General features: G+C 45.1%; 1 protein-coding gene across 2 annotated transcripts in view; it reads right to left on the bottom strand.

Moving 5' to 3' along the window:
• The window catches only part of ZNF469 (zinc finger protein 469), a 288,356-nt gene that overhangs the window by 223,114 nt on the left and 37,742 nt on the right, over window positions 1-27,500 (bottom strand). For both annotated transcript variants that reach the window (XR_001594964.2, XM_016129457.2), the window contains exon 2: window positions 6,561-6,613. The gene's annotated coding sequence lies outside the window, so the exon portion shown is untranslated. The remainder of the gene's footprint in view (window positions 1-6,560; window positions 6,614-27,500) is intronic.

Below are 27,500 nucleotides of genomic sequence, written 5' to 3'. Positions count from 1 at the left end.
TAGGGCAGCAATTTTCAAAACACACTCCACACACCTATAAATGTCCCCAGGCGAGCACTTCATATCATTACGATAGTGAATTCTCAAAAAGATCCTGCAACAGGTGGCAGGAGGGCCCACCACCGTTACAGGTGGAGCTGGGGTTAGAACCCAGGTCTGCTCAACAACAGTACAAGGCGTTTTGTACTATCTCAGGGTTTCCCAAACACCAATCGTTCATGTAGCACCCTCGTGACATTTGCCAAATCTCCATCACGCCTACCTTGTTATTCATGTACCATGTTTCTTCAAAATTAACCCATTTCTTAAAGATCTAAATTTATTTTGAAAAGAAATTCGTGTCATTACTACCAGTTGGAAATTAGTATCATTTGCTTAAAAAATATCAGGGAACCCATGAAAATAAAATATGATGAAAATGATACACTATTATTAAATTCTATCTAGATGTTTCTGCTTTCCTGTGGCTTTTTATCTTTCTTCATTAGAGAGACCACAGCTTTTTGAGAGGTATGGAAGTTATAATAATACCTAACTGAGACTTTCTCTTAGATATAATTGGAAATTTTGGAAAACAATCTGGCTTTTGGTTAAGTTTGGCTAACTGAAAAAAGGCCATTTTTTCTGTTGCTTAACAAAATCAAAACAGAAATAAATGAATAGAAGGCACAAACCCATCAGAAGTAAAAGATAAAAAGTAGACATCATCAGAAGAAAGCTAAAACACAAGTGGAAAGAAAGCTGAGAAGTCCAAGTAACTGAGAGCAGAGTTGAGGAACTTAGAACCTCAGTGCCTACAGAGAGAGACACCCACTGTAACAGGTTGGTTCAGATAGAAAGCCTCTACCTTAGGAAGAGAAGACATCAAGAATCCCTGAAAGTGGGTGTGTGGGCTAAGAGGGAAACCAGAGCACTGGTTAGACCCCTTTCCTCCCCACCCCCAATCAACCATCCTTCCCCAACCCTGGCATAAGCAGGGGGTTTGTTCTAAATTGGGGTATCCAAGGCATAATGCAAAATAAGTGCCAGCTGTCTCAACTGATCAATCAATCAACCATCACCTGCCACACACCCAAATCTGAGCCCCTTTCTCCCACTCATTGTTGGTGTCTGAAGCCAGGCTTACACCTCTCCTTATCTTCAGATGGAAATTGGTGAGCCTCACTTCAGAAAAACTGTCATCCCAAAAGCAATGACCACAGATACTGACATTTGGGAATTGTCCAGTGAAACAGTTGGTCCTTGTATCCTGGCCTTCCCGAGAGTCCAACAACGGCCCTACTTATTCACAGAGCCAATGTGCAGGCCTTCTCATGCCTATTCTAAGAATGATGGTCAGCTAGAGACCACTGCATCTTGAGTGAAGACATCACAAAAAGACAAAGATTAAATCTCAAAATAATGACAGAAAAAAAGAAAGAAGGAAAAAACAACAGGAAAGAGAAAATGCGAGGAGAAAGAGAGTTTCAGAAAAAGCATATTTAACAATCTCCAGGAGAAAAGAAAATGATGTATCGATGAAATAGGAATAGAGCACTATAAGGAAAAACAAATATTCAAATAATTTTTAAATCTTAGAAATTTAAAGTATATTAGTAAAAGAAAAAAAAACGAAATCAGTGGAAAAGTAGGAAGAAATAGCTGAGGAAATTACCCAGAATGTTGACAACTAGTAAGAAAATAAGAGAGATTGAGAGGTTAAAAATAGGGGAAATAGCATATGAAAATGAAAGGATCAACCCCAAAAGCCCAAGACCCAAGCAACAGAAATTAGAGAACACAAAATAACAAAAAAAATAATGAAAGAAAACTTCCCAGAACTGAATGGCATAAATCTTCAGTCAAAGACATTGTTGAGTTCCCAGACAATTTATCAGAAGAAACACATGCTACAGGCTTATCACTCTGATATTTCAGAAAACCTGGCATCAAGAGGGGTCCTAGAAGTTTCCAGTGAGAAAACAAATCACAGATGATCAGGAATCGGATGTCATTTGTTTCTCAATAGCAACCCCAGATGCTAGAATGCGGTGAAGAAGTGCCTTTAAAATTCACAGGGAGATTACTTTTAACCCAGAATTCTGTAGTCAGACAAGTCAAGTGCGAAAGCAAAATAAGGACATTTTCAGATACGCAAGTTCTTAAGGAGAACATCAGGAGAAGAGAAGACATGAGATTCAGGAAATGGTGCTTCCAGCCAGTAGTGAAAGGCAGGAATTGCAAGGAGGGAGAGCAGCCGAAAGAAGCTGAGTGGGCTCTGGGCTGCACTTGGAGAGCACTTGGCCAGGACGGAGAGAAGTATGTGAAGGAAAATGGAACTGATAAGCTGTTCTTCTGTCTATTTGGAGAGAAGTCTTAGAGTTGAGTTAAATGGCATGGAGGTAAGACAGAGGACCAGTACACAGACAACTAAGCAAGTAGGAGAGAAGCCCTCATTCATCCCAGAGAAAGCAAAAAGCTATACGAGAAATGTAATCAAGACACATTATGCAGCTTGATGTGAGCATTATTTACATAGCCCACAATAATTCACACACTAAATGTTGATTTAACCAAGGGTAACCATTTAGCTATTTTAGGAGGATTGGGGAGAAGTTGCAGGAATGTGAATATTCAGGGTGGGGAGCTGTGTAAAAGAGAGAAAATTTGTAAAAAAAAAATAATAATAATAATTTAAGAAGTAGCAATAAGCAAAATATTTATATTTAGTGAATAAAAAATTAGAAGAAACGACTAAAATAATTAAGAGTAATTACCTCCAGGAAGCAGGGTTTGAGGCGGGAAGATAAGCCAGGAAGGGGCTGTTCTATAGAAAATATGCCCTATTAGACTTTTAACATTACATACATGGATTACTTGCATGGGGGACTTACACTGAAAAACAAAGAGGCTGGGAAAAGTGTGGAGTTTCTCATGATAGTTAGCCATCGCCATTTGCCTGTAGGGCCCATCTAACAGTTCTTGATAGTCCTTTCCTCAAATAAAACTTTACTGTGAAACGTTGCAACCAGTGAGCTGGCAATTGGGCAGTAATCATTATACTCCTCTGGTTTCTGGAGCAGACTGTAAGCCCACCACACAGAAAGGCCCTTACCCTGAGTGTTACAAGGACCAGAGAGCCACCCACACCATGAAACAGTTCTTCCTCTAAAGGAAGGTTCTCAATTTGGACACAAATGACATTTGGGCCAGGCTCATTCTGTGTTGTGAGGGTGTGCGTGGGGTGCTGGGTAACATCCCTCTATCCACTAGACATCAGTAGCACCTTGTACCACCCCCGCCAAAGTCACAGTACCAAGAGGAGGGATAAGGCTGCCAGATTTAGCAAATAAAAATATAAGACACCCAGTTAAATTTGAATGTCAGACAAACAATGTCATTTTTGGTATAAGTATATCACAAGCAATATTTGAGATATACTTATACCCCCCTTTTAAAAGCAAATTTTCAAAATCCATACTTACTCAGGCTTACTGTATTTTATATGACAACCCTAAAAATCACCCCTGGTTAAGAAGCACTGCTCTAGAACAAGCCTCTCAACTTTTCTAATTGCACATCTTCATCTGTAAATAATTTTGTCTCGTTTAGAAATTATACACATATGCTATTCCTGCGGATACTGTTAAACACATACACATATTGTAATGTTAAAAGAATGATATTCAAAAGTCCATAGAAGTTTTCATCTTTTCTTCTCTCATTTTAGTGAGTCATCACATCCACCCCATTTAGACTCCTCTGCTCAAGAACAACCTGTGTGAATCCTACCAGGACCTGAATGATGTGACCTCCAGGGGCCACCTTCTGACTCCTCCATGGTTTCAGAAAAAAATTGTTCTCCTGACACTGCTTTCTCGCTAGGACACTGCAGCTCTCGGCCGTTACCAATTTCCCTTGATTCATCGAGACTTTCATGTGTCTATTTGTTCAGCAAGTATTCCTGGGCCCCACATGTGCCAAGGGTTGGATCCCAGGGTTGGAGCGAATGAACAAGACCAGAAAACCCCACAGCCCGGGGCTCATATCCTAGTGGCGGGACAAATTCTAAATACCGAATACATACATAATGTGTCGGCTGGGGCCGTGTGCAGTGAACGAAACAGAAGCAGGTAAGGGGTAGCAGGGACAGTAGGTATCCGGAGAGGTGGCCTTTGAGCAGAGCCTGAATGGCATGCAAGAGCAAATGGGCAGCCATGGGTCTGGGCAGAAGGTCCCCAGGCAGAGTGCTAGGATGCCCACCCTGGGCAAAAGGCAGGTAGGTGAGTGAGGGGACTCTCTGGCTGCAATTTGGAGAATTGACTGCAGGGCTAAGGGGAGATTGGGAGACAATCCATCAGCAAGCTATGGCAATAGTCCAGGTGAGATGAGAGGCTTGGACTGGGTGCAAATGATGGAGGCGATGACAAGATTTTGGATCTATCTTAAAAATGGCGCCACATGACCTGCCGAAGGATCGAATGTGGGCGTGAGAGAGAGTGGGGTGGAATCCAGGATGATTCCAAGGTTCTTGGCCAGAGAAAGTGGGAACACAGGATTGCTCAGGAGGGGAGTTTGTGGGAGGAACTGGATGGAGGATGGGCGGTAGAGGCACAGAATTGGAGTATGATAATGGTGGACAGTTTTTCCGAAAAGAAAGGGTTGCTGTGTACCAGCGTTCTTTCCCTTGTCTCAGAAAATAAAATAGGCAACTATGTGAAAGTAATCTGCTAACTGTAAAGTTCTGTGGCCATCTTGGCTTTTTATTTCATCACGATTGCATGCAGAGGTGTGGAAGGAAGGAGGAAATTTGCTAAGTCTAGTGGCAGAAACAAAGGGGTTAAGTGGTGGTATGGCTAGGAATGAAGCTGTGACTGTAAGGCGCTTTCCTACATGTTACCTTGCCCTCAATCCTCAAAAAGCCCCATGAAGCATTATTATCACCAGTAACGTTGCAGGAAATTAGGCAGAGAGAAGAAGGGAAGGCATTTGCCCAACATCACACAACAAATTAGCAGCTGAGCTGAGACCAGGACTCAGACTTCTGGCTCCCAGCCTGGGGCTCCCTTTACCAAATCCAAAATAATTTTTTAAAACAATAACAGTAGAAGCCCATGATAGAAAGATGCTCAACATATTGGTTATGAGGGAAATGCAAATCAAAGTCCTAGGGAGGGGCCACTGTACACCTGCCAGGACCACCAAGATGAGACACTGACGACTGAGCTCTGGAGGGGTGTCACCAGTGGGGACATCCCCTGGTGCAGCCACTTTGGAAAATGGTTCAGCAGTTTCTTATAACATTAAGCATATTCTTACTGTGGAACCCAGAATCCCTGCAAATATGCATGGAGCATTGGCCAGGAGTGAGGACAGAGGGGCAGAAACACCAGCCTGAGCACAAAGCTCATAGCAGCTCTAAAGAACTGGAAACTGCCCACAGGTTCTTCAGCAGGTGGCTGGATAAACCAATGGTGTGGCAGTGCGCCAAATCACAAACAACCTCTCGGCAATCAAAGGAGCAAACTGTTGATGCCCGCAGCAGCATGCATGTCCAGATGCATTACGACATGTGAAAGAAGACAGACTCTAAAGGTTACATCCTGGATCGTTCCATTTCAATGATGTTCTGAAAAAGGCAAAACTAATCTCTGTGACAGAAATCAGATGGGGGCTGCCAGGGACTGGCAGACGCAAGGGCGTTGACTACAAAGTCCACGAGGGAGTTTTGGGGAGTGATGGAACCCTTCTGTATCTTGATTGTGACGTTGGTTACACAACTGTATGCACTTGTTGAGACTCATAGAACAGCATGACGAAAGGGGTGAATTTTACCGATGTCGATTATATCCCAACGAACCTGATTTAAACAACAACAGAAATTGGGCCAAGTCCCTCTCCTGCTGCAGATGCGTCAACATTTTCTCCTTACTCTTTGGGTAAAATGTAAACTCCTTTCTGCCACCTCTCATGACCTGGCCCCGCCTCTACTCCCTGTTGACCCTCCCACAGGACAACTTCCTGATGCTTGAGCACTCTCAGTCCTCCAGCAACCTAGGGACCCTGCACACTCTGTTCCCCACCCCGAATGCTCTTCCCTTTGCCCTTCCCCACATCCTTCGTGAGCTTCAGACTTGGGTTTTCCAACCATCTGCTGGAGGACGCTCCCATCTTGTCATACCTTGGTCTTTCCCTTCACAAGCTGCAATAATACTTTTATGATTTACAGCTGTTTACCTGTTAGTTCTCTGTCTCCCCCACAAGTGTGTCAGCATTCAGAGGACACACACAATATCTTTTGCTCATGACTAATGCCAAGCCCCCATCACAATACTTGTCACTTGATAGGTGTTTTATAAAATTACTGCATAAGTAAATGAATGAATCAATGAATGAACGAACCAACTCAATTTCGGAGGAAAGAAACAGACAAAATTACTTTTCTACATCCCATTCTTTGGCAAAAGAAAAAAGGCTATCAAACAAAGAAGCTACCTAGACCCCTTAAGACCCTGTGCAAGGCAACATAGCCATATACTGAGCCATCGACTAACAGAGGAGCAGGTGACATCAAATCCTACCTGTCCCAGCAGTGGACCCCAAATTCCTTGCTCAAAGCCTGTTTGTTGTCAGCCTGCAAAATACAAGGGGGGAAAAAACAGTTAATAACTGCCTAGAGTCTAGTCTTTCCCAACTGCCTGGCTTTGCTCAGCCTAAAATCAGTAGAAAATGTTCGGCCAAGTTCAGTGCCCACTCAAACACCAGAGCTTCTGAGTTTCGGACCAAACGTCAGTCTTTTGAAGTTGAGGTTCTGTTAACGCTTGGCTCACAACAACAGGGTCAGTTAGAGGCTTATAAAAAAGACTTGAAACGCTACCCAGGCGCCAATTAGCTCTTACAAAAGTCTGTATTTTGATGAGCAACGTGTAAATGAATCAGCTACACATGGCTTACATTTCCCTGGAAACACCCATGGACTTAAAAATTAAAGGGTGTTTGAGGGAGGTGGGGCCTAGGGAGAGGGATCTTTGGGGCCAAATGTCGGTGCAGGTTTTGCCAGATTCCTAATGTTGGGAGGGGGTAAATAGTTGAAGACATCTGGCCGACATAAAAACATGGCCGGGTTCATCCTTCCTCGAAGCAAATATTATTCTCATTAAAACATAATCAGATCATCTATTGGGAGGAGCGAGTCATCATGGAGAGCGGCACAAAGCATCCCTTTTGTTACATAACAGCTGCTCTCTCGGCAGAGATGAAGGAAGGAGGTGCAGATGCCACCGCCCCAGGTGCGGTTCCTCCGACGACTGGGGAGACCCTCAACCAGGGTCATGGCTCCTCCCTTCTGGTTAGGTCTCTGGGCATACCTTCTTCCTGCTGGAAGCCACCTTCCCACATCCTCAGCCAGTGCCGGGGCTAGAGGTCTCGACTCAGGCAGTACACAGTGTGAATGTTAATTTTATATGTTGACTTGGAGAGGCTAAGATGCCCAGTTGTTTAGTCAAGTGCCAGTCTTGATGTTGCTGTGAAGGTATTTGGCAGATGCGGTTAGCATCTACCATCAGCTGGCTCTGAGTAAGAGAGATTATTTTTCATGAGGTGGGTGGGCCTCATCCAACCAGTTGAAGTTTGTATGATCAAAAACTGAAGTTTTCCAAAAAAGAAGAAAATTTGCTTCAAGACAGTAACAGACGTCCTGTCAGTTTCCAGCCTGTTGACCTGCTCTATAGATTTTGAACTTGCCAGCTCCACAAATTTTAAAATAAAAATCACTTTCTTACTCTTGCGCGCGCGCTCTCTCTCTCTCTCTCTCTCTCTCTCTCTCTCTCTCTCTCTCTCATAGCTAGCTAGCTAGATAAGATAGATTACAGATATCCTATTGGTTCCGATTCTCTGGAGAATCATGGTTGATATGCAGAGACAGAAAAGATCTGTCAGTTCCCCAAAGCTAGCCCTTGAAACACCCCTCATCCAGTGACAGTACAGATTGGTGATTAAAAATGTCAACTCTGATTTATACGAGGTCCTGGACAAGGTGAAACTAATCTATGATGAAAAATATCAGGGCAGCAGTTGCCTCAAGGGCAGGGGAGCAAGGGTTGACTGGGAAGTGGGGGGCCTTTCTGGGGAGGTGGGAAAGTTCCAGGTCTTGACAGGGGAGGGGTTTCACAGGTGTTTGTTTTTGTCAAAACTCGGAGACTGGTATACCTCAGGTATGTGCATATCGCTGCATGGAAATTTTACTTTAAAACAAACACATATTGAACTCTAGCTGTTGAGATGTGAGCTCTGGTGTGTAGGAGTGACGGTACTGGTGTCTGCAATTGTTTTTGGAAATGGATACAAACATAAGATGGATTTGCAGATGAATAGAGGGATGGAGAGACGCCTGGACATGTGATAAAGTGGATGCGGTTCCACACAGTGGTGGAATTGAGCGGTGGGTATGTGGTTGTTCACTGCGAAATTATTTTAATTTTCCAGTGTGTTTGAAGTTTTTCATAATAAAATGTTAGAAAAGAGAACAAACGCAGGTCGTGGAGCCAGCCTGTCTGTCGTTAATCCTGACTGTTCCATCATACCAGCTGCCGGACCTTGGTCAGCTTCCTTTCCTCTTCATGCCTCAGTTCCCTCAACTAAAAATGGCAAGTGATGACAGTATCCACTTTTAGGGCTGTGCGTGGGTTAAAAAGTTAATGTGCATAAAGCATGGATCAGGGCTGGCACATAGTGAGTGATTCTTACCAGCCATTTCCCCCCTGAAACTCTAAGAACTGAAAAGTTAAGACATAACTCAGGTGATAACTCAAAGCTCTGAACTTCTGAAGCTTCTGACTGTAGTGCTTCTGGGTAAGCATCTGACCACCAAGTTGGAGATGCGTGGGGACCCAGACGAACAAGAAGAGCCATGGTCACCTGGGACTGCATAAGCCAAGGGCAGGGGGATCCAGAGTGGGCAGAGATGTGTTCTACATGGAGAGGCAGTGGGCAGCCTCTTGGGATAGGTTTTTAAGGTGGATAGGATTTCAGTAGGTGGACATGGGTCCCTGATTGGATAAAAGATGCTCCGTGATGCAAGGTCTTAGTGCACAGGTATGGAGGGTCTCATCTGCCAGCCACCTGCGCTGAGTCAACCTGCAAACCACACTTGGTGTAGAACATGATCTTGCCTCACTGAAATGATTCTTGGCCAGTATCAACTTTCAATGGGCATTTGTACTGTCCAATCAAAAAAAATTCCACGGACCACCATCTGGAAACCAAGAGTATTATAGCTGCTTCCTAGCAAAGATTTGGGAGGTTTATATTGACCCAGTCTTGGTTTCTCACCCACTTCCTCTGATGACCGGAAGCTCACAGAGCCATGAAACAACGTGAAAAGATCTGGCCAATAAGGAGATTGTGCTGTAATTAACCAGGAGAACATGCTTCAGACTCAGAAAGAAAGAAAACTCAACTTGAAAGTATCAGTGATGTCCTCATTTATGACTAAATTTCATCTGCCTTCCCCATTCATCTACCTATCAGTCCACCCACCTACCCATCTCTGTATCATCCATCCACCCATCCACCCATCCACAAATCCATCCATTTATCCAAGTTTAAAGAGCTTCACATTGCTATAACCTTGCTACATGCTGGCTTTACAGAGTTACAATATATGGCATAGAGAAAGCACTAAGTATTTGTTGGATATCTGGATTAAGTAAAGACTCGATACAAAAAATAGTAAGATATCTTTATCCTCAAGGAGCAAAGGAGACAAAAGGGAACAAAAAGATAATGCCACAGGTAAGATGTTATGAAATATAATCAGAGTGATGATATAAATTGTCAACAAACCAAGACACTGGTGAGAATAAAAAAGAGTGCTAAAACACTAGTATTTAAGATATGTACTTTTTCAAAATATCTATTTATTGTCTGACATTTTTATTTTCTTTAAATAATTTAGCTCTATATCATAAACTATAGAACCTATAAAATAGTTCTATTTAAATTTATTGTCAAAAATAAATTATTTCAAGCCAAGTCAGTATATATTAAAGCAAAACTAAAAAAAAAATTGTATTTATTATCTAGGCATTAAAAAAACTCTGCTACACATTTACGAACTTTAATTGATTTATCAAATATACCTGGCTCTAATACTATGTCACTGTTTTTTTTAAGAATTTTAAAAAATTATTTATTAGTTTAATTTTTTCATAGATTATCTCCAACCTTCTTTAGTGTTATATTTTTTGTGATTGCTAAATTAAAAATGGTTGATGCCTTGATGACTCTTTAAAGTGTAATATTTTATTGAAAAAATAATCTTGCTGTGATTACTGACAGACCTGGTAAGCTCGGAGCAAATTTAACTAAGTTGGGGATTTTCTCAATTCTATTTTTTCCATGTGGGCCTGTGCGGCTTCTTCAGCCTGGGCATCTGGGCAGGTGCTATCTTTCTGTTTCCATTCAGAGAACTGCTAATCAACAAATATTTCACAAGCCGAATCTCATCAAACAAGTTGTCTCAATTTACAATTCTTTTGCATGTTTTAACAAATTCAAATGTTTCAAAATCTTAGGCTGTCTCAACTACATTCCATTTGGGTACAGAATATAAATGTATCCAATTTAAAAATATGGACTTCATCAGAAGATTCTTCCACAAGTCCAGAACATTCCAGAATGAAACTGTAGCACTGCACATGAAATCCCCGGCCTCGGCCTCGAGTCCCAGAATTTGATCCCTCTGCTCCTCCCAGCTTTTGTAGGGAAAACATTTCAGCATCTTTCCGTGAGCAAGTTTTCCTGGTGATAATTGTGCTTCACTTAAAAGCTCCAGGAAATGAAGTTTCTGGTACAGTATTCATTGCAAAATGTGAAGTTTCCAGTGGAATTTGAATAAAATGCAACCGAAATTTAAGGACTCGCTTATAAAACAAGTCGATGCCAGCGTGGGCCACTTCGTGTCGTTTACAAAGGCTCTACCACTTCCGAAGCCGACCGATGGCAGGCAGCACAGACAGCCCGGACTGCCCAGCTGAAGTTCGTTTTGTTTTGCTTTTTAACTCACTGTGGGCTTCATCGCGCGGATTTTGTGGTCTAGTTTCTCTACTTAATAGTTACACATTTTGACAGTCTCAGCTTCTATTGTGATTAGGAGAATACGCTGATGCAATTATTGCTTGTGGGACAGCATTGATTCTAAGCATATTTCTGCCCCATGGATGTCCCCATTCAGCAAAAATATTGTTTTTACCATTATGTATGCTCCATCAAAATTCAAATTTGTCTTATCACTTCAAAAATAAATCATCGTACCTTTAACATTGAACTTTTAAACTAGATCAACAGAAGTCTTTATATTTCCTTGGCTTCCCACTGCCCCTGCCAACTGGGGGGCTGCCTGTGTCCCAGAGGCCACCGATAGGGATGGCCCCGTGTCTAGGGACCAGAGGCTGGCCAGGCAGCGGGCTCCATGCCCTAAAAAAAAAATTTATTTTTAAATCTTCAAATTCTGGCTAGATTCTCTTGTCTACCAAAGTCTCTAGGCCTGATATTTGCTGCTTCTTTGCTTAAAAGGGAGGTTAGAGTTAGAGACAACCAGCTAATGCCTGACAGAGTCTCCCTGGTCACAATCACAGACCTGGGAAGAACAGGAACCCCAGTTCCTTTTTATGGGATTCGAGGCATTTGGATACTGCACACGTAAAGTCATCCACATGGAACAGGATGTGGGAAACCGCAAGAGTGGATACACTTGAAGAAAACGAGTCTCAAGAGGTAAAGCCAGTTGCCCTAGGCCACCTAGGCCGTGGCGGAACGAGAGCCCTGCACGTCTACACTCCACTATCAGACAGGAGACCAGAGGAGGCCTCGCCTGTGCTGTCCAGTCGTGACCCTCAGAGATCCTGGGTGCAAAGGAGGCACCCCGGCTCCGGGAGACGGTAGCCTGCCACCCGCCCCCGCCATCGCACGTGATAAGGTATGGGGACTGCTGGCCGCGCGGTGAAGACAAAAAGCTATTGCACAACAGGAAACATAAAACATCCCCTAGAATACAGCAAATAATTTTAAATTATAGGAGGAATGTTAAAATAAATATTTGGAGGTTTTGATGAAATGCAGCTCTGTTTCGAAGGAAAATGAAAAGTTGGACAAACAGACTTAACTGCTATTTTCACTTCAAGAAGTTGAGTTGGATGCAAGAATACATGGGGAGAAGCCTTTCTTCTCCCAGCTCCCGACACCCCCAGACCAAGATTCCACATTCATCGATCCAGGTCCTCTCACAGCAGCTCTCATGATGAGCATGCCTGTCCCCCAGGGGCTTCGGGAACAGTGGGCAGATGGCCATAGCCCTCGCAGGTACCCGGATGAAGATGATGGCCGACCTTCATGGGTTCTCGCAAAAGGCTAGGCACTGCTGGGCACATGCAGGGATCGCCACTCTCTCTCCTGTCCACAAGTCTCCGCTGTGCACGGTGACCAACCTACACTCTTGAGGAAACTGAGGCCAGAGAGGGCGAGAGCCCGGTCCAGCGTCACACTAAGTGGGCAGCCCTTGCTGCCCGTGCATAGCATCCTTGCCCGCGGCTCCAGCCTAAGCCATCCCGGGCAGTCTGGGGACCAAGGACCAGGCTGTTAGTGCTGGAGCCTCCTCCTGAGAGGGCAGGGTGAGGGGCAGGCATAGGACCCTGCTGAGGAGCAGGAGACAGGCCAAGTGGACATATATAGGCAGGACCAGCTCCCTGGGATAGAGTTTGGCCAGTGGAGAGGCAGCAGAGGTCTTGTGTGTCATGGTGGAAGATGGAGCCAGGCATCTCTCTAAACAGGTGAGGGAGGTGCTAGAAAAGTCCCTTACCAGCAGAGAGAGGGAGGAATCAGACCACACCCGCAGAACCAGGTCCTGAGGGCAGGACCTGACACTGACCGACAGTCATTCAGCAAGTCCCCAGCAGTCCCCATCAGCTGCCAGCATTCCGAAGTGACCAGGACAGCCAGTCCCTTGCCTTCATGGGGATGTATAGTCATATAATGACAACAAAGAGTCAAGAGCCTGTGGCAGGGCCAGGGTCACCTGACTCAGCTATAGCAGAGGCTGTGGGGGACAAAGAAGAAGAAGGTGTGAGCAGGCCAGACCGATGCACCATCCCTGTGTGGTGGGGGCTCTGGTCAAGGAGGGCTGCCCAGGGGGGAGGATTTGGGCATCTCCTCATTAGTCCCACATCGGACCAAATCAGACTTTCCCTACATCACCAACCCACTGTGGCATTTCAGGTCCCTGAGAAAGTCTGCATTGGCGTGGTTACTGAGAGGGCAGAGTTTTGAGGGCCTCGGAAGGAAGGTGACCAAAGGGGGAACCTCTGAGAGATGGGCACTGCCCACCCTCAAGGGACCAGAACCGGCTCTTGACAGGGATGGCAGAAGTTGTCAACCGCTCCATGAGTGACAGTTGAGATGGAAGAATAACTCTCACCAGGACACTGTCTAATTAATTTTGCATGTGATTTGGCACAGGAAGTAGAATTTGGTGCAGACAAGATTCCTGGAGTATGAGAAACAGCTCAGAATCTAGGTCTTCCCTGAGAGCAGAGGCAAGGTGTCCCCACATAAAATGACGTGGCACCAACTCATGCCCCAGGAGATAGAACTTAGGAGACGTGAACTCCCCCACCCAAGTTTGGAGGCACTTCCTTGAATCCAGCAACACAGAACATTCTAGGAGGAAGACTGTCAAAACAGCAGGCCCTTCAGAAAAAGCCCATGGGGGCGGCGGTCTTTGCCTCAGCCCCCAGCCCACAGCAGAGCTGTGCGAGTGTGGCTCTGAGCCAGTGTGGCACACGGATGACACCCGCGAGGGGCTGGCTGCCAGGGCGCCCTCGCACACTTCGTGAGGGATTCGAGAAGCCTGAGGACGAGCCAGGCCACGGAAGGGAGAATGCCTCCTGCAGCAGCTCCCAGGGCAACGCGGTGGAGGGGCAGCGAGAAAATCCGGGCGAAGGGGCCTTCCTGGAAACCACTGTTTGGAGCCATGTTTTCTCCAAGTCTTTGTTACCAAGGACGTTTTGTTCCAAACCCTTACCCCTCACCTGAGATCATCATCCATCTTTGTGAAAAGATGGAGTAATTCTTTCCATGCCTGCTGGCCAGGTGGGGTGTGCAAGGGCCAGGTCATGCTGGCACGGCAAAGAGACACCGCTGGGAAGAGCAAAGCCCTAGCCCCAGCCTCAGCTCCCCCCGCTGCCCCCTCCCTCCCCGCTCGCGCCTCTGCTGCAGTGTGGCTTCTTCCAGGAAAGAACAGCCCAGCCCCCTGTGTCCACACAGCCTTCTTCATTGCCATATCCTTGCCTGATGCCTGGGTCTCTATTAGGTGCCAGGCCATATATGGAAAGCTCCTCACATAAATTATTTCAGTTAACCTTCATAATAGCAATAGAATGCCAGCATTAATTTTTATCCTGAGTTCAAAGGTAAAAACCTGATGCTCTAAACCCTCTTGTGCATGGTTAATTAATTTTCAACAAGGGTGCCAAAACCATTCTATGGGGTGAGACAGTCTTTTCAACAAAATGGTGCCGACAGCTGGATACCCACATGCAAAAGAATACAATTGGAGCCCTATAAAGCAACATATATAAAAATTAACCCAAAGAGGCTCAAAGACCTAAATGCAAGAGCTAAAGCTCACTCTTAAAAGAAAGCAAAGGTGCACATCTTCACGACCTTGGATTCGGCAATGGTTTCTTAGATATGATACCAAAAGCACAGCAAGAAAATAAAAAGTAATTGTGTTGTACTTAACCGGCATTTAAAATTTATGATGCAAAGAGCACCATCAAGAAAAAGAGAAGGCACAGAATGAGAGAAAATACTTGCAAATCACATACCTGATAAGGGTCTTGCATCTGGAAAACACGAAGAACTACAACTCAAAATTAGAAAGACAAAGAAAATATACAAATGGGCAAAAGCACATGAAAAAGATGCTCATCACCATTAGCCTCCAGGGAAATGCAAACCAAAACCATAAGGAGATACTACTTCACACTTATTTCAATGACTTCAACCAAAAAGACAGAAATGAGAAGTGCTGGAGAGACTGGGGATAACTGAAAACCTCCTGCATTGCTGGTGGGAACGTAAAACGGTGCAGCCCCTGCGTCTGACAACTGCTCGAAAGGTGAAGCCTAGAGTGACCCCGTGACCCAGCAATTCCACTCCTAGGTGCATACCCCCCGCAAAATGAAAACATGTGTTCACACAACTTGTACACAAATGTTCATGGCAGCCAAAAAACAAAAACAGCCAAAATATTCACCAAACTAATATATAAACAAAATGTGACACAGCCATACAATGGAATATTACTCGGCCATGAAAAGGAATGAAGTACTGACACATGCCACCATGTGGATGAAACCTGAAAACATTTTGCTAAGGGAGATAAACCAGGCACAAAATGCCGCATGTTGTGTGATTCTATCGACATGAAATGTCCAAAATAGGCAAGCCCATAGAGACAGAAAATAGATTCACGATTGCAGGGAATGGAGGGAGGTCGATATGGAATGACTGCTACTGGGTACAGGGTGTCATTTTGGAGTGATGAGAAAGTTATAATATTGATTGTGGTTGTGGTTGTGCAACTCTGTGAACATACTAAAAACTATCGAATTGCACACTTTAAATAGGTGAATTATATAGTACGTGAATGATATCTCAACAAGGCTGTATAAAAAACAACTGAGGCTCAGAGCAGTAATTGATGGGCCACATCCCACATAAAGGGCAGAAGGTAGGACTTGAACTCAGGTCTCAGGTCAAATCCCTTTACTGCCTGCTCTGTTGCCCCCTCTGGATTTACAGCTTCTAAGTTTTCCCTAATTCTGAATTTCCCCATCACCGATGGGGAAGATGTTTATAACTATCCATATTATTCAAAGCATGGTCCATGAGCCAGAAGTATAAGCAGCCCCTGACAGCTGGTCAGTAATGCGGAATTTCAGGTCCCACCCAGACCTGCTGATCAGAATATGCATTTTGAGTAGATCCACAGGGAATTCATATCCACACCAAAGTGCTAATTACATTCCTCTTTTTTTTCCTAAAAGGGCCTCAGAAGGACTAGCCAACCATTCCTTGTGTGGAATATGAGTCACCACGGTAGTGAGAAATCCATGCGTGATCTGGAATGAGAAAACCTGGTTTCGAGTTCCAGCTGTGCCACTTCATTCATTCATTCAGCAAGCATCGATCCACTATGACACAGCAGATCTGTTCTGGGGACACAGGGAGGGATAAAACAGACAAAAATACCTGCCCGCCTTCATGGAACGCGCTAACTGGCTCTTGCAAACTGAGGAAGCCCAGCAAGTTGGTCCCTCTCCCTGAGCCTCAGTCTCCTCATCAGCGGAGTGGGGGTGATGATAACACTGAGCTTGGAAGCCTGCGAGGACTCCATGAGAAAACAGAGGGACTGGGCAATAGTGAAGCATCATACAATTAGACACCAGCTTTTCCCAGAGTGTTTTTTAACAGAAGCAAAATGAAAGTTTAAGGCTAAAATATCTGAATCATCATTTTGATTCTAGCTGCTGGATTCTCATTACTTTCCCAGGGGACTGAGGGCAGCTGCTTTATCCCCCCACGTAAGTAGAAGACACCTGGTTGAGGAGGGCAGGTGAGGTTGGCCTCCCTGCTTTGGGTGTGGAAGCAGCTCATCAGTGTGGCCCAGTGGCTCTGGTGACAAAGGCATGCCCTACAGCTGAGCCGTGAGAGATTACAGCCACCGTTAGACTCACTTGGAGGCACTGTGAAGAGACTTCCACAATCACTGAGCCAGCTCCCCACCTCCTACAATAGATGCCCTCCCAGTGTTTCTGATGGGGTCATCTAGGCTCCCACAAAATAAGCTCCCTGCCTCACCTGCCACCCTGCAGCATTGTTAAATAAGACCAAGGGAGCAAACACCTTTAAGAATCAGATTTTTCCACATTTAAGCTCCTGAGAAATCACTGTAGCTCACAGATACTATCTACCTTCTAAGTCTGTAACTTTCCTGGGTCAAGATGCTGTCCTAGAGACTTTGTGATGGAGTATATATCATTTGGGCTGGCCCATCTACTAGAAAAGCTGGAACACACACACACACACACACACACACACACACACACGATTACATTTAAAAGGTTCGAAGGCTAGTTAACAACAGTGAAGAATTATAGGGATAAGATTCAGGAAAGAAAGGACATCTAGACATGTAAGATTGACTTAGAGTCTCTCCATTCAAGGTATCTGTTAATGAGGATAGGGGCAGCTATCTGCCCATTCTAGAGAGGCAGCTGAGGAGCTGAGACATTGAACAGATAATTCAACAGACTCAAAGCTTAGACTGGAACTCTGGAGGACTGTACTGCAGGAGTAAAGGAAAACTGGAAATTGACCATCTCTTGCAGACACTGAAGCCCAGCTTCAAAATAACTCAATCCTTGATTAGGCTGCAGTGGCATTCCTATGTCCCAGAAGCTTACATAAATCCTCTTGTGGAGGATGATGACATTGCTCTAGGCTTCAAGTTATCTCTACATTTTTTCCATGTAAAATATCCAGCACAGAATCAAAAATAACATGGAACGTGAGGGGACTGGACGATATGATCAAAAAACAAAAACAATAGACAATAAAAACGGAGTCATGGAAAATGGTAATGGAGTTATCAGAATATGGACTTTCAACAATTCCTTAAAATATTAAAGGATATAAAAGATGAGATTGAGAATTTTGGCAAAGTGAAACTATAATAAGAAGTCAGAGAAAAATTCTAGGATTCAGAAATACAATAACTTGAATTCAGAACTTAGTAAATTAGATCTAACTACAGAAATAATAGTAAACTGGAAGATAAATTAAGAAATTTTTCAGATAAAAATGATAATTATTTTGGTAAGTATATATTGGTATTTATCATGGTTTACATTTGCATTTTCCTAATGGCTGATGACATTTAACATCTTTTCAATGTTTATTGACCATCTGGAGATTTTTTATAAAGTGCCTATTCAAAACTTTTGCCCATTTTAAAAACTATGTTATCTGTCTTTTTTTGAAAATATTAATTTTTACTAAAGTTTAACAAGTCACAGATGCATAGTTTAATTTCTATGGTAACCTGAAAAACAACAAAGGTACTTATAACTATCAAGCTAATAAAGAGGGTGTGAAATAATAAAAACAATCATTTTTAAAGGCAAGAAAGAAGAGAATAAGCAATATACACTAGCCAGGATAAGTAGAAAGCACATAGTAACTTAGGTAAATGGGAATGTTAGATGAAATTGCAAATACATCGGTCATCACATTAAATGTACACAGAGTACTCAAATAAAAGACAAAAATTATATCTTTTGTCAATGGAAAAATGTGACTTTTCCCCCAAATAAATGGCTTCCTTGGCAACACGTTGTTGTCTTTGTCCATGCCGCATTGTCACTCCACGGAGGAAAGCAATCTGCAAAGGAAAGCTGTCCGCTGGAAATGTCTGGTAATCGCTGAGACTGTTTTGGTTTGCTACTAAAAGCTGGTTCATTCTGCCAGGCAAATTCCCTTTCTAAAAGAAAGGTTACCAATTGCACTTGTCGAGATCCTTTCAAAAATGTGTTTTTGAAATCAGACCTACCATCATTGCAGTTCTCTTCAAATTCTCACAACTTAGTCCATCCTTGCCTCTGGTATATTGGTTAACACCTCAAGCTCTGGAGCTGGCCAGGTTCAAATCCAGACACTTACTACTTATTTCACCTTCCTGGACCTCGGTTTCCTCATCTATAAAATGGGATAAGAGTCTTTACCTCATAGAGTTGTTGTGTGAATTAAATAAATGTGTGTATAATGTGAGACCTAATGAATATACAATAATAAACAATAGCCGTTATTATTGCTATGGCATTAGAATCATCGTATTAGTGCCACCTTCCCATCCTCTTTTTTGCTCTGGCCAGTTTGCTCCTGATTCCTGCCAAGACTCAATTCAAAGCCTGTTCCCTTCTGTGACTCTGTCCCGACCGTCTCCAACATGCCTCATGTACCTCTAAATGTGCAAATCTAACCCCCACAGCCATGTGCTGTAGGCAGATGTTTATATGAATTCAATTCACCCCACATTGGAAACAAAAGACCCATGAGGGTAGGAAAGGGATGATTTTTTTCGTCCTCTTTTGATTTAACACCATAGAGTCACATCTTAAATGTGAGATTCTAAAGTCAGCAGGTCAAGTCAAGATAGCCCTTGGAAGTTTTTTCTAGTGATTCTTGTAGAGCACGTGTGGTTTGATAACACATCCCTGACACGATGCCTCACACAATCAAGGTGGAGACCCACAGGGCCAGGCAAAGGATGCCCCCAGGGGAAAGTCTACATGCCGATGTGAGGGCATTCGAGCCGTTCTTTGAAGAGGACTGGCCAACCCCAACAAGAAATAACAGGAGTGGTGGGGGATGGAGATGCAGGGATGAGGATTCCAGTGTCCTGCTCGCCAGGAAGACTCACTCCTTTCTGTCCTGTTGAGATTTCATATCCTATTCCTCACAAACAGGTTCGGCATTCATTGAGATCCTGAAAATAAATGGAGCTGTGCCCTACGATGCGGGGCGAATTCTCAACCGAGGAGTTAGCGAAATGTATGCCCGATGGAGGCTCCAGTGCAGATGCCTTTGAGGTCCTACTGTGTGCTTGGTCATTTCCAAAAATACAGAAATGAATAAGATAGTCTATTTAATCAAGTGGATTCCACTCTTTCCCTAAAAATGGTCATGGGGATGGGGAGTACAGCATAAGGAATGCAGTCAGCAATAATAAATGGCTAGGTGTAGAGCCAGAGGAGAGAAAGAGTAATCAGGGGGATCTTTTCATAAACTGTATAAATGTCTAACCAATGTACTGCATACTTGAAACTAATAATAAATAAAATTAAAATTAAAAAAGAAAAAAACACTGCGGAGTGGGCAGTCGCACGAGTGATGTTTTGGGGGGAAACTCTCTCCTCCCTTTCTAATACAGAGTAGGGCTGGGTCAGTGTTTGTGGTTCAAGTGATGAATTAAAACGGGAGAATGAAACTGCCACAGGGAAAATCCTAAGCGCACACGTTAACAGCTTCTGACTGAAGAGGCACCCAGGGACAACAAGTAGCTGCTTCCTCCATATTTTGTGTCCAACCTCCACTTCAGAAACATCAAGGTCAGAAATTATGGCTCCCAGTGGCCTCTCCCATGTCCACACTGGCAGCAACAGCGCTCTGCTGGTCCACAGCGCTATGAGCACATCTCTGTAAAGAACTCTACTTTCACGCTCTAAGCACTGCTGACCGGGCACTCTGCTTTCGTCATTTTGAAAGATGAGCCGTTCCCTGCTGTCCCACGCAAAGCCGTGCTGGACCCGGGCGGTGTTCCCTCCAGTCTCGCTTATTCTGTGACGGGTCTGGGAAACGTCACATGCAAACGCACATGTTTTACATGTTCTCCCGCCTTCCCGAGGGCGGATACCAGGGGCATCTTCCCCATACACACGGCCCAGTGCAGAGCCCCCTGCTGGTGGCTGGACACAATGGCACAGATGAGATGACTGGAGGTCTTCCCTCTTTCAGGCGGAGCTCCCAGTCTTCCCAAATGGGACAGCCCACCGCTACAACAAAGAACACAGGCTTGCCTTCCTAGAGAGTAAGCCAAACCCAGGAGAGTCAGGAGTTGTGACGGCAGACATGCACGTCACCCTCGCCGTGGAAGACACGCTGCACCCCTAAGCGGGAATGGGCAGCCTGCCCATCACAGAGGACTTTGTCTTCTCTTGGCGTCAGAACTGCCACTGAGCAAACTAAAACCAGAGGGGCCACATGTACCCATGAGATTAACGAAGATAAGGAGAAACATTGACACACAGCGCTGGCTGACAACCATGCAGTTGGGTAGCATTTAAAAGGCACTTGGAAGCAGCAATCACATGCCTAGGTCTGTGTGGTGCAAGGACGTGGGCACAGTGGTGTTTAAAATAGTGAAATCTCAGAAACGGCGCCACAGTTATCAGCAGGGAAAGGTGAAACCCGGCACGGTTCATCTTCGCTGTGGACTACGATGCAGCTGTAAAAGGAATGAGGTGGGGCTGCACTTAGGAAAGTGGAAAGACTAGAGATAAGCTAAGTGAAATCAGCAGGTGTGGCGCAGTGTGTGACATCCAACCCATGTGCAGAATATAGGAAATTGTGTGTGCGCATGCACGCGCGTGTGTGAACAGGTACAGACGATCTCTGGCAGAGCACACTCAGTACCAGAAGGAAGGAAATAGGAGAGAAGCGAAGGGTTCTTAGAGCAGAGAGTTTCCTTTCTCTGAATTTCTATCTCATGCACAGATGACATATTCGAAACATTAAATATTGTCAACTACATTTTAGATCTCTCATGAAGGCCTTCTGAGGTCCTCAAGATGCCAGATTAGATTTTCTAGAGCATTAGAAAGTTTAGTTCTTGCCAAACTCTGCCTATCCTTAGACCAATGGAAAAGGCAACCCAATTTCATTTTGCCCAAGCATGCTGGCTTGGGGGACTGGCGGTGAGATCATGGCATTTTGTAAAGATATTTTAAAAATAGAGAACTCTGTGCTGTAGTGGAGGCAAACTGAAAATGCAAATTTACACATGTTAGGGACTGAATATGTCCCCTCAAATTCATACGTTGAAGCCCTAATCCCCAGCATGACTGCATTTGGAGATGGAGCCTTTAGAGGGTGAGTAAGGATAAATGAGGTCATAAGGGTGGGGCCCCGATCCAACAGGACTGGTGTCCCTATAAAATGAGAAAGAGACACCAGAGCTCTCTCTCCACATACACGGAAGGAAGGCCGCATGAAGATACATAGAGAAGGTGGCCATCCACAAGCCAAGGAGAGAGGCCTCTGGAGAAACCTACCCCACCGACACCTTGATCTTGGACTTCAGATGTTCAGAACTGTGAGAAATAAATGTCTGTTGTTTAAACCTCCAGTCGGTGGCATTCTGTTATGGCAGCTGGAACTAAGCCATTGTGTCCCTAAATCTTTGATCTGGGGACCTTACTGGTGGTGGTGATCACCTTCCATGCCCACATATCTCACTCAGGCTTCCAAAATGTGGACGCAAAGATTGACCTTGCCATGTGATTGGAGGGCACACCTTTCCGTCCACTTGGAGAAAAGTATTCATGCCAATCAGAAAATTCTATCTTATTTTTCCATCCTTTTTTTTTTTCCTTCCCAAACACCAGGTAGCTGAGCTGATTGAAGATGTGAGCACTGCAAGAGACAGCTGGGAACCACCTAAACCAGTCTCTTAATTTACATCTAAAGGGCTCGGGGAGAGGTTTTCAGCTAAGGGTGCACAGTGTGGAGCCCTAGTCCCACCTTACCTGCTATAATGCTGAGAGAGACCCCACCTGGAGAATGCTAGTGTGAAGCCAGGCTTTCAGCATACCTGCTCTGCTCCCTGGATTCAAGGGCAGTGTGGCAGGAACTAACTAGATTGTGGGGAAATGGGCCACTCTGTCTGGCCTGCTTGAAAGTATCCTCTACATGCTCACCCTCTGTGGCGAGGGACCCCCTTCATGCTGCCCCCGACCCGGTGCAGGATGTTAATACAGAAGGCAGATGTCAGCCAGGGCCAGTGGCGCCGGGGGCAGCCACAGTGCAGAGACGACTTTGCAGGAGGCGAGGTGGAGGAAACAGCATTTGGAGCAAATCCCCTTGACAGAAATTTGCCCCGGGTCCAAAATCATCAGTGAAAACCCAAATGGTTTAAGTCTGGCAACTCATCAGACGGCCATTTGTGTAAGAAACGTGTAATAAACGGTCACAGCGACGGCACCGTTCCCAAGGCTGTGTGCGGGTCTTTAGAATCTTAGAATTCCCAGGAAGTGACGGCTTCTCTGGAAATGAAGTTGTTTTCAAGGGAGGGAAGAGAATTATCAGTTGCTAAATAATTCTCACATTAAAAAAAAGAAGAAGAAGAAAAAGAAAACATCCAGAAACCCAGGTAGAGTTAATGGTTATTTTTCTTCTGATTAGCACAGACATTGGGATGAAGTATGTCAGAGGGCGCCCCTGCTCCCTGTGACTCAGCGGGGCTGGCACCAGCCACGGGCCAGGAGAAGACCCTGCAGGGCAGATTCTAGCGCAGTGGTTTTCCGCGGGCCCGGCAGACATCAGCCGCATGGATCCTGGGCCTCCGGGGCAGCCAAAATCCACAGCTGCCGAGGCCCCGGTTCCGGCCAGCATCTCTGTGTGCAAAGCAGCTGCGCTTCCCTACCCCACATGAGAAAACACCCTATAGGAATGTGGGAACCCCTATGGAAACTGGATACCTGCCTGTGGTCTGCTCACGGGCAGCGCGTTGTTTTTCCACCGCCAGAGTCCGTCTCAGAGGGTTATAATCAGCTCTGGAGCAAAGCAGTGCTTGGTGCAGAATTGTAGCCAAATGGTAATTTTTTTAAAAAACACATTTAAAAATGAAATCTTCCTTTTGCTGCAGTTCTTAGAATTGTTTTTCCATCAAAAGTCTAAGACGCCTGCCTTCCTCCACCCACCACCTCACCTCCTCAGCTCGGTTTTCCCTAAAACTTAGCTCTCTGCTGGGTTCACTTACTCCCCGGCCCCTGAAAGCTGAGGGAGCAAGAATTTTAATTCAATAATTTTTCTCTGTATGGGGGAACTGAGGAAATCCACGGCCAGTGCAGGACAGTTAGGTGTTTTACAGTAACACATCCTTTGCAAGGGTTGTTTAATCCAGAAAGTGTGTTCTGAGTTTCCTAGTCCCGCAACTTTGTCACTCGAAGCAACTTCTGCACTTTAGTTGTGATTAATTCATGAGCGCTCATGCTAAGATGTTTTAAGGATTATTTGACACTTCCTACCCAACTCTCGGCTCCATTTCTCGTGAACAGAAGTGGCCAGAATGAGACTCGTCTTGAACAGCAAATCGGGTTAATGAGAACTTTTACCAGAAACTCAAGTGGGTACACAGAGTACTTGTTAGTCGCTTGTTGAAGAACGAGCATAATGTTTCAAATCAGTTCTCACACTCCACATGAAGGATACTAGAAGTGCTGGGGTGATAGACGTGACTATGACAAATGACTTCAGCAGATGCAATTCGAACATGTGTCTCCTAGAGCAGAGGCTCCTCCAGAGGCCCATGTCTCTAGACCCATTTCAATAACTGTCTTCGGTGCCCAATGCCCCCTTACAGACCTGGGCTATCATGAAGTAAAATTGTTAGGGGCAGGGGAGTTTGTGGCCAGTTCTGTCTCATGGTTCCATCAGGGACACTCACACACACACACACACACACACACACACACACACACACACACATTCAAACTCCCAGTGTTCTCCAGTTTCCGTATTTTAAATTGTTGCTAAGTAACCGAATAAATCAGACTGAGTGTCCACACGGGCTTGACAGGCTGACCAAGATTCCCTGTGCCAGTTCACAGAACTACCAATGATCTAGAGGGACGGGGGTGCTTCTTGGTGTCAAATAACTGGTCCAAGTTACTTTAGGCAAAATAGATCTCTTTCTTTCCTTATTTTTGTTTTTGTTTTTGGATAACTAGAAATGTCCAGACTAATATCCATCACTTTTATAAACGTCAAGACAATTAGTTGACTTTCTTGCTCCATCACTTTTCTTTTTTATCTTTTTCTTTTTTTGAAAAAGAAAAAGGTGACAGTTGAGGCCTGGGTGATGTGTCCTTGTTCAGCGTCAGCCACGGGTGGTCCCCAGGTGTTCGTATCACCAGCATGACACATCCAGGGAAGACAGTGGTCCTTGCAGGGTCTGCACTTGGTCTGGGCTGGCTGCACAACTCTCAGGATGCTGCAGGCTTCATCCACAGGGCTTTGCTCTGAAGGACACTGGTTCAAGGACAAAATAGCTTGTTCGTGCATTTAAATTAGTGATTCCTAAGTGCTTTTGAAAGCACTGTCCTCCTGGACATTTCGGGACTACATTTCAAACCCGATGGCAGTGGTCGCCTCCAGGGGCCTGCGGAATCCAGACCCTCTGCCTCTGCCCTCCGTCTCCCCACTTCAGCACTTCAAACTCCTGAGAGATGACTCCTTGGAGCAGAATCTTTTTGCATTCCCTCCAGGAATCCTGTGGTGCATCTACAGCTGGGCCAGTTTCACGTTCTTGCTTAAATGTTGCTTCCTTGCAATTAACACCCTTCCTGCCAACCACACACCTCAACAAATAACGTCCGGTCCTCCCTCTGTCCTGACTGTGCGCTGTGACAGCTCATAGCCGTAGGCCCTCCATCTGCGTGTGTGCTGATTTTCACTCCTCTGGGCCCCGATCCACAGGGCAGGGGCTGGGTGTGTGAATGCGCGCCCCAGCGGATGTTTGTCCAGGGGTCGAGGAAGGACCCCAGGCTGAGCTCCACAGCAGGAAAAACACCTTCTTTTGGGACTGGAGGCAGAAGGAAATGTGGCAAATTAGAAGTAAATTCAAGAACTACACCTGTGACAGGTGATGGGGAAGGTTTTTCCTAATGCCAAATGTGAAATAAACCAAGAATCCACCTCCCTCAAAAAAAATTTAAGTAGAATTACCATATGACCCAGCAATTCTATTTCTAAGAACACACTCAAAATGATTGAAGGTGGGGTTTTGAAGAGAAGCTTGAACATCCATGTTTATAACAGCATTACTCACAATAGCCAAGAGGCAGAAACAACGCAAGTGTCTATCGATGGATAAATGGAAAACACGATATGGTCTATCCACCTATGGAACATTATTCAGCCTTAAAAAGGAAGGAAATCCTGTCACGTGCTATAACATGGATGAACCTTGAGGGACATTATGCTAGGTGAAATGAGCCAGTCACAGAAGGACAAATACTATACAATTTCACTTCTAAGAGGTCCCTCGAGGACTCGAATCTATAAAGAGGACTCCTCCTCAGAGGGAGACTGAAAGTAGAAAAGTGGTCACCAGGATCTGAGAAAGGGGAATGGAGAGTCAGTATTTAACAGGGACAGTTTCAGTTTCAGAAAATAAATAAGTTCTGGAGATGGATGATGGCGATGGCTGCACGGCAATGGGCATGTACTTGATGCTGCTGAACTGTACACTTACAAATGACTAAGATGGTAAATTTCATGTTATGTGCATTTTACTACAGTAAAAATGAATAAATAAATAAACCAAGAGTCCAGACAGAGTCCTTCCACCTAAGCCTTGTTTCATCCAACATCTCCTGGGCACTGTGGGTTCAGAGCCTGAAAGCCCAAAGCTCCCACGTAGCACCCACCCTGTTTTTAAGGAGTGCTGTTCACGTGGCACTTTTAACAACCTGGGCAGGGATTTTTGCTGTGTGGTCAGAAGACCACCTACAGCAGAGTCATCTGGGGGCTAATTTACAATGCAGATTCCTGGGCACCATTCCAGGCTCTTTATCAATCTTGGGGTGCAGGGTCCCAATAGCTCGTATTTTAGCAAGTGCCGCACATGATTTGTATGCCCACATAAACACGGGCACAGAGCAGAGGGCGGATCTTTTACCCAGATGCTCTGGAGTGCCCTTTCACGTACTGATTTGCAAACCCAAACCCAGCTCTGGTTGAATCCCCGAGAGGAAGTTCCCTCACATTGATTTTCATAAGCACATTTTGTAATATTTCAAATCCCCGAGTCTCAATACTGCAATAAACTTTTTAAAAAGGTGTTAATCTAGAGGTGACCCTCAAACTGCCATTAATTGTGAATATTTATAAAATCATTAAGTTTTTCAGGAAGGGCCAATAAAACCCAGCCCTCTCACTTACTGGTAAGGCCACCCGGCCAGCTGATACAAAGCTGGAACCCCAAGAAGAAGCCCCAGTGAGTAACTATAGCCGCCAGGACCGCTCGTTGCTCTCAGACGTCCACGGTAGCCCCAAATCACAGTTCCTCTGTGGGGGGTTTACTACCACTCTGTGAAATGTGAATTTCCCCCTTGATCTAGGAGTCAGTCTCAGCTGGCATCCAGCCTGCAAAAGGAGGAAATGGTGGGCGGACAGTTGAGAGAGGGTCAGCCGCACACTGTCAACCTCTCGGGGATGCTGGCCAAGCAGGCAGCTCACCAAGGACATTCTCCTTCTCTCCCTTGATGAGTGAACCACACCCAGAAATGCCGTTTCAGTTAGCAGCAAGCGAGCCCTCCCGGTCCCACCCAGCAGGCTGGTGGGTGATGAGGCCAGAGCGAAAGCCAGACAAAAGCAACTCAGAGGAAGATACAGTACAGAAGGGCATATCCGAACCTATTGAAATCAGGCCCGGGGTGGGGAAGAGCCTCTCCGGGTGGGCCAGGGGCGTGCCGCTGTGGTCGTCCAGATAGTGGTCTGCCTTCCCAGGCATTATTCTGCACACAGAGGGAAGGACAGGAGCATATTTAAAACAGGCCCCTGGCTTTGAGGTAGTTTGTACTCACCACCTTTGTTCAGTCATAAACAGCTTTTAAACCTGC

This window comes from Rousettus aegyptiacus, unplaced genomic scaffold (genome assembly GCF_014176215.1).
Source record: "Rousettus aegyptiacus isolate mRouAeg1 unplaced genomic scaffold, mRouAeg1.p scaffold_m13_p_14, whole genome shotgun sequence".
Lineage (NCBI taxonomy): Eukaryota > Metazoa > Chordata > Mammalia > Chiroptera > Pteropodidae > Rousettus > Rousettus aegyptiacus.
The sequence above is the reverse complement of the archived record's forward strand: the minus strand, read 5'-3'. Positions and strand labels throughout refer to the sequence as shown.